Genomic DNA, 14,955 nt, shown 5'->3' with positions numbered 1-14,955 from the left:
CCTCGCACTCAAATCTCACCCCGTCGCTCTCAACCGAATCAATTCACCGCTGTTATTAATTCAACCGCTACCACACAAACTACTACGACTGTTGAACTCACTTGCACATGCCACCATAAGTTATAACCAGTCTCTAAATACCTTTTATCAACAAAGTAATATTTGTTTTACTTTTTCATGAAACACTTTTAGGTGCATTCCTAGTTGCACTGTATTGCATTTAATTTCATTACGTCATTTCCAAAATCTTTATCTTGTCAACTATATTAATATAGTAAATTATAGTTCTTTGGGTGGTCGATAACAATAGAAATGCGCTATATATATACAGTCAATTTTTACTATATACATTGTCCAACCCACCTTTCACTTTGTATAAGACCTCAAGCAGTGTTTCTTCTTTCAGACTCGTACTCTCCAATTAATTTGCACACCGGGAGCAGTCGAGTAGCTTAAAGATGACAATTAGAGAGTAGCCAGTGTGAGATAATGACACTAATGGAAAGCTGTTGAGGCTGCTATTATGCTATGATGTTTTAATAAACCACGAACAATAAAGTTGCCTGTACTTGTTAATTGGAATTGCGTGTAATTACGCATTCTAAAGTGGATAGAACAAAACAAGTACTTGTACAAATACAGGCTCTGTAATTTTGGCCATGCAGTTTAGAGTTTACAGAGGCGAGATTATCTCCTCTCTCTTTCCCGCTACAGCCCTCCCTTCCATTCCTCTCTGCCTTTTTGACTCACTAAAATGTCATCATAACACCGAAGAGATTCTCTCTCTCTCTTTCTCTCCCTTTCTCTTTGTCACTTGTTCACCTTCTTTCTCCAAACATGGTAAACAGAAGAGAGCCGGCACCACCACAGTTTGGGTGTGTGAGTGTTTGTGTGAGTGTGTGTGTGTCCGTGTGTGTGTGTGCGTGTGTGTGCGCGTGTGTGCGCGTGGCTGGCTGCTGGGTGGTTGATAAACATCTCTCCCGTTCTCTGTCTCGGACACACTGTAACCAAACCCATCTTCTTCACAGCCCATCTGTCTCTCTTGTGACTACAACCTAAAACTTGAGAGTGAGAGTCACAGAGGGAGATCAATTCTCACGCTGCTTTTATACACTTACTGACACATTTCTAAAATTTGCAGCACATCTCTCAGACAATAGGAAAAAGGAGAAAAAAAAAGGGAATTCTGGGAAATAGTCTTGGGGCAGACGACACCTTAAAAGCAGAATTGACACAGGGTGATTGCACAAAACATATTATGGAAAACACAACAACATAAACAAAAAGGATATATGCATGCTTTTTTATGGAATTTTGCTTCAGCATATAGTATATCTACTCTACAAACAGTGAATCACCTCGTGCAAATCATTGGATGATTAATTTCCTTATGAAGAGAAGCATTCATTTCTCTGTGTGTTATGAGTGTGAGCATGCCTTTGCTGCATGCTCTCTGTGTGTATACGAGTTGTCACATACACACCCCCGTCCCTGCAAATGTGACGCTACTAAGCTCCATCACCAAGGAAACCAGCTTGTTGCCAGGTAGCAACAGAGCGATAGAGAGGGAGAGAGAGAGAGAGAGAGAGAGAGAGAGGAGGGGAAATAAGAAAAATTAGGAAGAAAGAAAAGAGTAAAATTTGACAGAAATGTGAAATATCATCCAGTTAGAATATAAATTATTTTTCCACATTCAGTCTTCGCACATCTACCGAAAAGTTTCTAGTGAATCATCCTTAACATCCGTTGATTTACAAATTGCTTCCAGACTTTGTTAGCATAGCTCACGGAAACCAAATGGTACAGTAAGTTGGTAGCTATAGCATGCTGCTGCCCGACTTTGGGTGTTTGAGTTTGAGTGGTTGTGAGGTTTCATAGTGTATCATACTGTATGCTCCTTTCTGTGTGGAATGGGGTCGGTGTGCATTTCAATCTGTGTGTGGAAGTGTGTGAGTTCATAATTAAATCTGACTTCGACGACGCTGAAGATTAGAATTAGATTAGAGTTTAACACTCATTCAACAATGACTGGCTTACATCACAGCTCCGGACCAATAGGAGAGTTTCTTCACACTGTCAATCTGTCGGCTTTCATTAGGAGCTGATGAGATATCAGCAGATCAACACAGGATGGTGACGGAGTTGTCGTGTCTGTGTGGGTTGATCTGACCGCGGCTTTAGTTTATTCGACAGTGACGGCATGTGTTTTTACAATAAATGACATAGAGGCTAATGAAGGAAAGGGAATACCAGACAGTTAAGAATCAACTACATGATTTGCAATTGACTGGAAACCAATCAGACTGTAGGTTTGTGTTACTGCATCATTGTAAAAAATATTAAGACAACACACTGTGGGACCTGCTAGGATGTCCATTGTAGCAACAATGGCCCGAATCAAGCCCGAACATCACTTATCCTCAAAATACCTGCCTCCGTGTCACCTAACGTGGCACTGTCAGATTGCCAAACATGGCGGATCAGCAGCTAAGCTTCCAAATCATGACACAGCGGATTCAGACTTTTAATATGACATAGCGTGTTTACACTGCAGCAGAGCACAGAGAGAGGGGGGGGGGCTCACCAGTGAATTGAAGATGGCATTTTAATTAGATCAGGGAGCAGACACAGAAAGAGCAAGGCTGGAGGAGAAGGAGAGGTAAAGAGATCAGAAGCAAAGAGGAGAAGGCAGGGGAGAAAGGGGGCATGCTTTCATGTGCAGCCCACCCATTTACCCACTGGTTATCAATATAATTGGTGAGGAGCAGCAGCTCGCTTCATAGCTACGCCAGTGATGATGACTTGTAACACTGTGTTGAATCAAAGTGTTTAGCTGATTTACATTACTGACTCGAGCTTCTGCCAAAAATGTTGCGATTTTACATTTCCTGAGGCTAAATAGGCCCCGAACTGAGGTCACCGGGCTGAGACCTGTGAATACGCTCATTGTGAGGAAATAATATTTTTATGACCCCTGTTGAACCCGAGTTGTCTGGAAAGTCAAAGAAAAATCGAAATAAGATTCACAACATAAAACAAGCTCATGAGAGCAGAGATGCTACAACACCCTTTGCATGAAAATTAACATTACACTGGTTTGTCATTTGATTGTTAGAACGAATTGGACTGGACTCATAGAGATTAGTGACAAGAGAGAAAAAGAAATGGCGGAGGGGGGAAATTTCAAACTTGTATATATCATCAACACCTTTGAATGATATGCACATACAGAACTGGAATTGGTTGGGGGTTTTTTGCTGACCTTTGTCATGAAAGGGACATAGATAAAAAAAGGAAAGACTGCTATAGACAGCAGAAACTAGCTATAGTCTGTGATCAAAGGTGATTACTAGTGTAAAATATATACAGCACAGTATAGTGTATTTTCTCCTTTTCTTTTCCCTAACATCCTTCTCCAAAGTCCTACTCTTCTTTTTCTATAGCTCCATCTATACCTCAAACCTGACTTCATTACCTCTCTCTTCCTTTTCTTCGCTTTTAACTGCACCTCAGTTAACAAGCCTGTGTCTTTAACAAAAAGAAACTGTAAAAAAGACAAACAGCCGGATGGAATACGAGTCACAGAGGTAGAAATACAAGTGAGAGAAAGATTGAGGACAAAAGGAAGAAAAAAAGAAAACACCTGATGGAGGGACAAAGAAAGTAAGAGAAGCAGTGAAAGGAAGTCAACAGTAAATATAAAAAGAGAGATGTCCATGTACAGTCTCTGGTGTCGCTGGAGTTGCCTGGCAACAGAAAAGTTTGGCTTGAATCTCACTGCCAAGTCATTATTGTTGTGAAACAATCTGTATCCTTTTATAACTACAGTGCAGTCGAACAGATTTACCACGACGCAACTCCACACACGGAGGAACACACGGACCGCTTTGAAAGACAAGAAGCAACAGCTCATTAAAATAAGGACGACAGGCAGGCCGTGGACGAATTGGACTTTTATCCAATTTATTTACGTTGGATCTGAGGTTCGCTCAGATGCTCAGTGTGGCACTGCTGAATAGTGAGAAGTGAGATCCTCAATGTCTCTGCAGCTTTGTGACTGACTTTGAAAAAGGATGAGGTACAGTTTTCTGTCTTGAGTTCACAAACTAGACACTTTTAAATGACCACTATGTCTCAAAGTTCTGATCAAACTTGGATTGCGTTTGTCTAAACCCGGTTGGAGTTCCTGGATCTGTAAGATTAGCTATCACTTGCATGATATATGATATTATTATTGTTGATATATTCTTTTTCATCAGTCTTCCATTGGCCCAAACCCATGTCCTCCTCTCACTCACTGACCCTGTCTGCTCCATATCTTTCCCTTTACCCTCTAACTCGCAATACTCTGTCTGTCTGTCTGTCTGTCTGTCTTTCTGTCTGTCTGTCTGTCTGTCTCTTGCTCACTCACACACATCAAAGTGCTTGTTAAGCAGACTTGGTGAGACTAATAGGAAAAGCTAATGGCTAACATGTGGAGCCTCACCTTCTCAACCATGTGCACGTGGTGAGTGATACGTGATACACTGTATGTACTGTATGTACAGCACATGTACCACAGCTGACTCTTTTGAACTCCGTCAACCTTTTGAAGGGTTCACTGGTGAAACTGGAGGAAACTATTAAACAAAAAACGACATTACTTTTTGTCACTGGTTCCTCCCGTAAAGCTCTGGCTGTAGTGAGCGACAGTGGTGAATGAACAGACTGCGCCTTCACTCAGTTCACAGTTTACAAATGAAGCAGTTCACTAGTTTATGAGCTCTACGTGATAATATTGTTCCTGAAACGATTAGTTGCAAGAATTGTCATCTGTCAAGCAAAAATGTCAGACATTTGGTAATTCTGTTTGGTCAAATCAGCAACATGCTTGGTGCAATTAACAAATTGAGATTTGTTGCCATTATTGTGGTAGAAATTTGAAAATATTGGATACTTTTAGTCAAAAACTCATTTGCTAGCAGCAGCCTCGGCTGTTTAAAGAAGTCACTACTCTCCCCGTGGCGGTATAAACCCCGCCTATTATCAGATAATCGGTTGTGATTGGACGGTGGGAAATCACTTACCAATGGAGGGGATCCAGACCGTATTCTGGCAGAGCAAATTTAAATGAGCTCCCAGATTTCGTCCGGGTCCCCGGCTGATGAGATCTCTGAAGACATCCCTGATGGTGGATCAGCTCAGAGTGAAACAGAGCTGCACTTCAAACCTTCTACAGTTTTGAACTCGCCCATTTACCTGCAAATCACAGCGACATGCTATCCCCCCATTACAGCTTTACAACTGGCTCCTCAGAACTGTGCAATCGCAATTAACATGCTCGAAATTTTACTACAGGAAAACTGACATGTTTTCAGCCCCCACAACATCCATGAAGCAAGCATGGCTGGATGCGTACATGCTGGTCGCCGTTTCTTTCATTTCCTTTATTGAGCAAATGTATGTAGGCCCCTGTTAGCTTCCTGCTTTGAAGTAAAAGGTGCTTTCAAGCCTTTTAGATGAAGTGAAATATATTATCTACAGCAGCCAATGAGAGTGAGCTGTTGCTGTGTGTGCGTGCGTGAGTGTGTCTCAAAAGCAACCAGTCCACTAGGGACAGCTTGTGCTATGGCGGACAGAAGTTGTGTCCCCAAATGGGAAAAGGCAGATTTCGGGGTCAGTGGTTAGAGTAGGTCACTGATCAACAGGTGTGAGCTGGAGTCAGCAGTGACAACAAAGACATGAGGACCAAAATATGACTTCAGTGTTCTACTAGAATCAACGACGGCTCATCTGCCCCCCACATTTTTCAGGTGAATTAGAACTGCGATACGTCAGTTTCTTGTGGCACACCTGAGACTCGACTTTTGGTAAAGTCATCTGCACAAAGATGGAATATTTTCCATGCGTTTGACTTTTTCAGCATCTCTCGCATGGTTGAAGAGAGATGAAGATAGCTTTGACTAGATGTGACACACAACACTATCACCAAAATTGATGATCTTGTCTGAGAATAACTCGTGATAATTAATGTTAAATAATTGATCATGTTGGATTACTATTTCTCACTTGACGGTCTTTTTAGGATTTTGGTGTCGAGACAGACACTGTGTGAGCATTACATAGTTTGTCCACTAGAGAGCACTGACAAATGTATTCTTTCAACTGTAGCATATCACGTTCAGTATTATACATAACATGGTCCCGTGAAATGTTATCAATACCTCCTTAATGTGACGTATGTCCTTAGGAAAAGGATGATGGGGCAGGACATTAGATGGCAGGCAATCAATCTAGAAATATTAGTTGTGAAAAGAAGGACAACTTGATACAACTGGAAGAAAGACACAAATATAAGAAAAAACATGATCACGTTATTTATACAATTTCGTTGTAGCATTACTAAAGGTGCATTATTTTCCATGAAATAACAGCTTTCCACTGAGGGCACACTTAATAAGACGTGTAAACAAATCTGTGAATTAATTTTATTTAAATATGTGCAAACACCAGATCTGAGGCCAAACACCAGATCTGGTTGTGACTTCCATTTTTTGTTTTTTTCTTTCATTCTCTTCTCTTTTCCTCTCACTTCTCCTTCACTCGTCCATTTCAATGACTGCTCCCCAACTCTCTCCATCCCTCTTTTATTGTGACTCTTTCCCCATCTAATAATCTGTCACTCTCTCTATCCATTATTCATAGCACAGTCACAGTCGGCATTAAAGGACCTCGCAATATCGCTACGGCAACAACGCAGCGGAAGCAACCGCACTGGATCATGGGAAACTGGGTCACCTCCCAGGAGCGGGAGGGTGCGGAGGGGGTGCAGCGGAGGGAGGTCGCTGTCTGACACGTGTGCACGCCCACACACACACACACACACACACACACCTGATAGTTGTCCTACAAAGCAGGAGGACGAGAAAGAAAAAGAATAGTTGAAAATGAGATAATAGGTAAGATCGCTGATCCAGATACAGTAAAAGACACCAAAAAACACGTAATGTTTACGCTTCATGGTTGAATAGACACACATGCAGATATACCTTCTTATACAGATTTTCCTCATTCCTGGAGAGAGAGCACACACTGCTCCGTTCATCTCGCTGCCATGCTAGTCATGCAATGTTAACTTAATTTGGCAGCACAACAATAAACATGAGCAAACTAGACAATGAAAGCCTTTCCTAATACTCTAAAAGCTTTGTTCACTTGTGCTTCTTATATATAGATTACTGTATGTATTACACGTGTTCTAGGGCATGCGACCGCTGTCTTATATAAGCTTAGAAAAACTAAAATTCAAACATCTGGAAGATGTAGGATGACAATCTGTTCACAGAAAGTATCCTCTTGGTTAGGTATTTACTTCATACTCATTTCATTGACTAGGTATTTTAATTAGAGGAAAAATAACAGAAATGTGCTTAAAGTTAATGAATGATGAAACAATCCAAATGAGAAAATGCACAAGGAGAAATCACGAGTAGTAACACTGAGTAGAATAAAACTGAAACAAAACAGAACAGATGAACACACACACACGGAGGACTGGGAGCACAGAGACTAAATACAAAAGAAGACAGGGATAATTTAACATCGGTGAAACACATTAGGGACGGGTGCAGACAATCACAGGGACGGGAGACACAGGAACAATATTAAGTCACAGAAAACAATAAGACACAGGTGGAAAGTAAGTGAAGAGACACAAGGGAAGTGACACAAGGGAGAAAAAAAGGGGTTACTTTGGTAATTTGTTGGAAAAAATCTGCACATTTGTTTAGACTGATAACATAACATTGTAAATGACCAGTTTCCATTCACTCTCTGTTCTGAAAAATGCTTCCAAGGCAACTCTGACATATGAAAATCAAAGATTTCATGGCAACTATTTACCATGTACCAACAAATAACCTTTTACGGTTTGATAATGATTTGCAAATGTTTGCACTCCTGTAAACACATCAGAAGAAAGGTTTTTCTATTAACTTCAGAATTATGCTGGTGGATCAACACTGGCTGATTTGGATGTGAAGTATACGTGATTTGTGATTAATAAGATAAAACTTGCATCTGACTGCTACTTAAAATATGCCTCCGCTGCCCGTCATGAAACAAGATGATTAATGATTCCATGATGAGCAGATTTCACTGACTGCATAAGTGGAAGCAGCAATTTCAAGAGTGAGCTGGGCCACTTTATTGATAATGACCAATCTGCCTCCTACCAGCCTCCCAACAATGAAAAATAAAAACCTAGAAGCAGAAACTAAGTGATATTCATATTTTGGTGCAAATCCACAATTACACTGTAGATGAGTCACTGCAAAAATAAAGCAAACACTGGAACTGTTGACTGCATTAGGTGGGGCTGAATGGTTAATGTACAAAACAAAATGAACTTCTTTCCCAATACCAAGTTGCACACTCCACATCTCAGTTATCATAACGCTTAAAAACCCTTTATGTCCTTCTCTTTATCTACATCTCCGTCTTTTAAGATGCTACAGATTTAATATGAGGAAAATCAGTAAGGGAGTCTTTGAGTGGATTCACCTCATTACTAAATGGAATTAAAAAGCATGTGTCCTTGTGCTAATAATTTCAGTGAATATCCAACAGACACTGTCACACACACATACACTCGGACACATGTTGCCACCAAGAAAGGAAATGGAAACATCTGTTTCTATGGAAACCTGCTCCTTTGATGATGCAGGCACAACACACAAACCACACTAGCAAGCATACAAATACACACACACACACACACACACACACACTTCAGTGTTCTGCATCAGTGACACGCCTTATCGACAGCATGGTGTGTACATCTATGTAAACCCTCACCTTGAGCGTGTGACTGTGTGTGCGGGCGCGCGTGTGTGCGCGCGTGTGTGTAAGAGGGAGAGGGACAGAGAGAGAGAGACAGCGTGTGTGTAGCAGCCAGATCCCAGACCAGATGGCTAAATGTCACTGAATACCACACCAACATGACTGCTATAGTTCTCCCTCACAGACCCAGCGCACACTGCAACGCAGCATCAGCCATTAATTCAGTGAACAATTGAGCCGAGGCCTCTGCACAGGGAGGGATTTCAGATATTGTGCTTATTGGCTCTGATCTCAGGGCAACCAGAGGACTTCCGAAAGCATGAGCGCGGCTGCAGGACTTCCTGGAATTGCAAAAATATAAATAAATAATAATTATAATAATGTTGTAGTCTATTATTGACAAATCAGCTTCTCCCCTGCTGCTTGTAAATTATCCCTGCTGTTTCTCATACTGCTCCGCAAGGGGCTCATAGGAGACTTGAGTGACGGACAGCTTTTAGCCGAGAGGAGCTGGTGTTCGTTTGCTTTACTCTTTCGGTGATGTCACACCAAGCTTTAATGGCTGGTCAAATATTAGTCTGGCATGATAAAGACACACATGCACACAGAGTACACACAACACCTGTTTGCCACCCTAATTTGCCCAGAGGTCTGCTGTGCACTTCCATTACCTTTGTTGCCATGGCTCTCATGTTTGCTGTGTGTGCACACTGCTGTGCGCGCATGTCTAACACTGGGATGCCAGCGATAGTGTGAGACGTATAAAGCTCACATTTCCCAGTACAAGGCCAATAAGATGAACACTAACCATGCTGTGACCATTGAAGGAAAGAATTTGGCTTTTAGTATCAGTGGCATCAGTGGTACTATAAATCTTTGTATCTGGATATGAAGACCAAATACAAATCTAGTGAATTGAGCTTCTCTCTCTCTGCATGAACTTGGCATACAGGCAATTCCAGTCATATGTAAGTACTTTGCTTACGGAGGAGACAAAATATTTAGGAGATTGAAATGCACATATAAAACACCTCTGCATGCGCAAACCTGAGTGGGATGGGTTATACGTGATGGCAAGAAGAGTTAAGAAAACAAAATAAACATTAAACAAGAGGATGCAAATGAAGCTACAGATTCCACTTTCCCTGTTTGGGTTTATAGAATGTATAATAAAGAGGAGTCATGCAGAGGCTGCTGTGCTTCTGAGTGTCTGTCTCCTGCCGTACTCCTCGACCAGTGGAGAGTGCTGTGGCTGCCCACAGCTTCCGAGTGGTCTAAGTGGGCTGAATACAAATTTCCCCCGTGGGGTTTGAAAAATGAAATTTAGAACTTGACACTAAAGTCTGCAGAGAAATCTTCAAAAAACGCACCACTCATAACCCCAGAGATTACCCATTCATAATTCGACTTAACGCTGATTCACGGGCTATTGGTTAGCCTTTACAAATGTGCACACATGGTGAGTTCACTTTTTTTGATCGGACAGACAAGCTGCTTTACGCTCAAGTCCACAGTGCTTATCATAAAGCAAACTACGATGAAGATGTTTCCGATTGAAATGGCAACATTAACGCTGACACCGCTCCCTGTGGTTTGGCGGAGGACTTTGAGTTTCAGTGGTGGACAGAGACAGTACTCTCTCTTTCTCTCTGTGTGTGCTCTGTGGGAGCTGTAATGTGGGTCGATGTGAGGCAGAGGTGGACACTTTTAGCTCAGTAAAAATATCCTGCTCTATCTTTTTTTTTCTCTCTCTCTCTCTCTCTCTTCTTATCCTCCCTCACCGTCTCTTGCCTCTTACTTCTGACACATCTGGAGCTTCATACAAATGATCAAAAATTCACCTGAACATCACTCTCCTCTTTCAAACAATTATGTAATGTTAGTAATTCTTGCCTTTTAGGAAACTTTATTTAAGTTGGATGAGGCTCATTTGACCCCATTTAACATTACTGTACAAACATTCACATTCATATACTGTACTGAGCAGCCACAATTCCTACGTATTTAAAAATGCAAACAAATACACATAATAAGACACATAAACATATATAAACTGAGCCTCAAAATCAAAGTGGTCTTGTGTGCAGGTTTGAAAACAGGGGGCGTAAGATGGGACAATTTCCAGGGATCTGTTCAGGAATCATGTGAAAGATGCCTGGGACAGTGTTCTCACAAAAGCCTAAAAATACTCAGATACTGCTTTAACTTTGAACTGGCAGATGCAAAAAAAACAAGTACATTCATACTGACTTTGTTCTCTAAAGAGATAAAAAGAGGACAGAGGAAGAAAGGGAGAAGAAAGGGGGAGTGGTCTGGGGGGTTGTGTGAAAATCTCCCTATCTTTATCACCAAAATGGGACTATTAAAAAGCAAGGGAGGAGAGGGGGAAGAGGAAATGGCGTTGTAATGAATGTGGTGCCACAGCTGCCATCATTTAGAGTCTTTATCTTTCACTTTTATTAGAGGTGGAGGAGAAGAGCGAGGAAAAGAAGAGAAAGACTCGGTGAGAGAGGAAGGGAAGGATAGACTGAGGCAGCGAGAAATACGCACGATCCTGTTTATTATAAATTTGTAGTTGCTTATTATGTATTATTTCTGTTTAATAGCCATGCCAACGGAGTTCTTCAGAAAAGGCAGCAGGCGTCAGTTTCAATACAAGTGTTGTCCAAATGAATGATAACACAAGTGGACATCAGAGTAATGTAATGGTGCAGTGATTCATTTGTGGCTTTATGTTCCAGTAACATACAAACAACAACCCATTATCTCTCTCATATGGCTGCATTGCTATTAGCTAATCTATCAGAACACTGTCAATTCCATTTCAATTGAAAGCATTATTAATCAATTAAACCCAGACGGTTCCTGATTCCATTTCTTTTTTGATCTTTTATCTCTTTTCCGTGGCATTTAAAACTTTTTAACAAAATTAACTTCAACAGAAAGAACTAAAAGAGAAAAGAAAACCAAACAAAACATACTGGGAGATATGCGATATGATCTGATGAGACTTGTTGCACTGCAAAGCTTTTAAGTTTCCCGGCCGAACGGCCTTCCTGATGTGTATAAGACCTGATAAAAAAACAACTAACGAGAATCATATCAATCCCCCTCTGTTCATATACACAATGCATAGGCCCACAAATATTGACAGCGACTAATAAAATGTAATATTCTATTCATTGAATGTCACTGTAGCTGTTCACACACCTACATAAACCAGCCACCAGACACACAACCATACATCTACATCCTTATCTGGACACGAGCGGCTGAATTCCACTTTATCAAATCAGAGGTACACACACACACACACACACACACACACACGAAAACACAGACCAACATTGTTTAGATAAGTGAATGTACAGATAGATACTGATCGTTCCTCTCCATCTAAAAATAGACACTCCTAGCAACTGGCAGAGTAGCACCCAAAGGAACAGTCATGTTAACTTGATCCTCTCCAGCAGAAGAGACTGGGAGAGGAAACAAGCAACAGGAGGCTGAAGAACCGACACCAGGAAATATATAAGGGTAATGAACAAAACAATAAAATATAAACATTGACTCAATGTAGATTTATTGTAACTTACATGAGTCAGAAAAACAGGAGTATTCTCCCTTTTTCATTTTCCACAACGTACTGCGGCTCACACGCACACACACACACAAACGCACGCACTAATACGTAACCGACAACCATTAACTCAGGTAAACATAAATTTATGAATGATCTGCAAACATGGCTAACATTGTACAAATTGTATACACCGAGCTAGACCTCACTGCGTGCAAACACACACCTACACCAAACACACACACACATAAAATTGTCCAAGACCTCAGTCACTATGAATCCTATTAAGTTTCATAATTGCTGAAGGGGCCTTGGTGTCCAAAGTGTGTGTTTGTGTGTAAGGGTGATTGTGTTCTTGCCTCTCCATCATTCAGTGTCTAATCGGGTGTATTGATTAGCTAATTGCTCGGTTATGACAACATTATTCTGTCAATCTGATACTATCCACATTAATCTAATAAGATGGAGGAGAGAAGGGGAAAGCAAGAGGGAGAAAGTGATTAATCACAAAGAAAGGAGAAAGAAAAAAAAAATGAGGACAGAGAAGAAAAAGGCAGGTAGAGAGATTGAACACAATCTTCACTTTCTAGTTGGAGAAAATTCATCTAGTTTAACCTTTTTTAATCTGACACTGTTGTTCCCAAATGTGAACTATAGCAGGAGTGCAGCACATTTTTCCTACCTGAGAGAAGAGAGTCTCTCACACTTTGGTTCCTACCCTTCTCTCCTCTGTAACCAAGGACAGATGAGGAGCATCACTACGGTTACCATATCCATGACAACCTCTCCCGCTGCTATTATTGGGCATGTCGTCAAGGAGACAGCGCGGCACATTATGGGATGCAGACTGAAATAGAAATCTTTTACTGGAAGCAATACAAGAGACCTCTGGTATTACATAAGAAAGAATTGTGCAAACCTGGCGAGGGGGGGGGGGGGCGGGGGGTGGTCATATTCGCTAAGCTCAATCACACATTGGTACAGGGCGAGATATAAAGAGCGTCATGAAGATACTGAACTACAGTTGTGGTGCAGCTGTTTGGAGTTCAAACTTTATACTATGGTTTAATTGCAATAGCAGAATGAGAAGAAATACAAAACCGTGTGGCTGAGCAAACGAAAAAATCAAAACCATAAGGGGGTTAAGCAGAACTCGAAACCCCAAATGACAAAAAGAGAACAAATGACAGTGAACATGGCAGTGAACAGAAGGGGAGGGGGGACCAAAGAGCTTTGATGTAAGGAGTATTTAAAAGCCTCCTGCAGCTCAAACACACATTACATTTAATGATCCTTAATGATTAATGGTATATTTATATATTTGCCACACTGTAATGCCACAATGACACCAAAATAAATAACTTATATTACTTGCAAGGGCAATGTTCAGACATTTGCAGGGTTTCTTCTGGTAAGACAATGAGGTCCCTGGTTCATATTTCCCAAATGAGCATGAAGACTCATTTGGTCTGTTGAGAGGGTTTAAGCAAAACAGTCACAGTTCCGGATGAACCCATCATCTAAATGATTAAAATGTGACTATAATGAAAGTCACAATAGACACTCCACCGATGGGAAGTAATATGGATTCTGGCAGTGTTGGGTTTAATTACTTAGCCTTGCGAGAACAATGAAAGGACTGAATAAGGGCGATTGTGAAACTGAATGCATATTGAAAACACAATGTAAAGACAGTTAAGATGCCTAATGAAGGCACGGTTTTTAAATGTTGTGTTTTCATTCTGATTCACGTTTTAATACTTAACAAGACATTGAAGTGTATCAGTTTCGGGTCATAAACTGTATGTGTACATTAATTGAGAAGTTTAAATATTTACAATGACATGGGACCCATCATGAGGCTGTGCAAGTGCTTCAAGTGGAAACTGAATGTCGGAGTGGAATGTAATCCATTTAAATGAAGCATGTTATATTTATCATAAAACACATTATCTTGAGGTGTCATTGAATATATATTTTTAGGCTACATGGCGCACTGGCAATATTCAATTGTACAATGCATTCATGTATACTTTTTTGCACATAATTATGTAGGATGCACTGGGGCAGGGCCGATACACTCATCTCCCAATGCAATCCGATTGCGATTCGATATTTCAATTCAATGCCATTCACTTTTTTATGAACTGTTAACACAGATTTGCTGTGAACTTGAGGCCTCATCATAGTGATTAAAAACTTGTTTTAAAAAGCATTGCGATACTTAACCAAATCACTTCACTTCAAGTATTTTTTTAATACCTGTTAATACCACAAGATGTAAAGTTAATTCCCTCACACGAACACACATACAGCATTTAACTGTATATTTATGCCTCTGACGCATCTGCACACTGTTTCCTGTGTGTCAAAAGGTAAACTAATGGACCACAGCTGTGGCGGTAGTGAGTAAGTTTGTATGTATGTATGCATGTCGTCTATCTTTTTTATCACTAACAAGGGGAAGGTCTAAAATAACCCTGCAAGAATAGTAGACCAGAAAAAGGTCCCATAGCAGGCAAACATTTTCGTGTGTGTGTGTAAATGCTTCATGC

At 40.8% G+C, this 14,955-nt stretch overlaps 1 protein-coding gene and 2 long non-coding RNA genes across 9 annotated transcripts in view; 1 reads left to right on the top strand and 2 right to left on the bottom strand.

Annotated features, from left to right (window-relative positions):
* Positions 1 to 14,955, bottom strand: part of cacna1c (calcium channel, voltage-dependent, L type, alpha 1C subunit) — a 160,470-nt gene that overhangs the window by 95,052 nt on the left and 50,463 nt on the right. The gene's annotated exons all lie outside the window — the stretch shown is intronic.
* On the bottom strand, positions 1,326 to 5,412 carry LOC118292842. The gene is made up of 2 exons (XR_004787050.2): positions 5,067 to 5,412; positions 1,326 to 1,534 (listed from the first exon to the last, which is right to left on the bottom strand). It is a non-coding gene; the product is annotated as an uncharacterized LOC118292842 (long non-coding RNA).
* On the top strand, positions 5,598 to 8,338 carry LOC118292821. The gene is made up of 2 exons (XR_004787033.2): positions 5,598 to 5,792; positions 6,685 to 8,338. It is a non-coding gene; the product is annotated as an uncharacterized LOC118292821 (long non-coding RNA).

The sequence above is a fragment of the Scophthalmus maximus genome, chromosome 12 (assembly GCF_022379125.1).
Source record: "Scophthalmus maximus strain ysfricsl-2021 chromosome 12, ASM2237912v1, whole genome shotgun sequence".
NCBI lineage: Eukaryota > Metazoa > Chordata > Actinopteri > Pleuronectiformes > Scophthalmidae > Scophthalmus > Scophthalmus maximus.
Note: the sequence above shows the minus strand (reverse complement) of the source record. Positions and strands in the feature narration are given on the sequence as shown.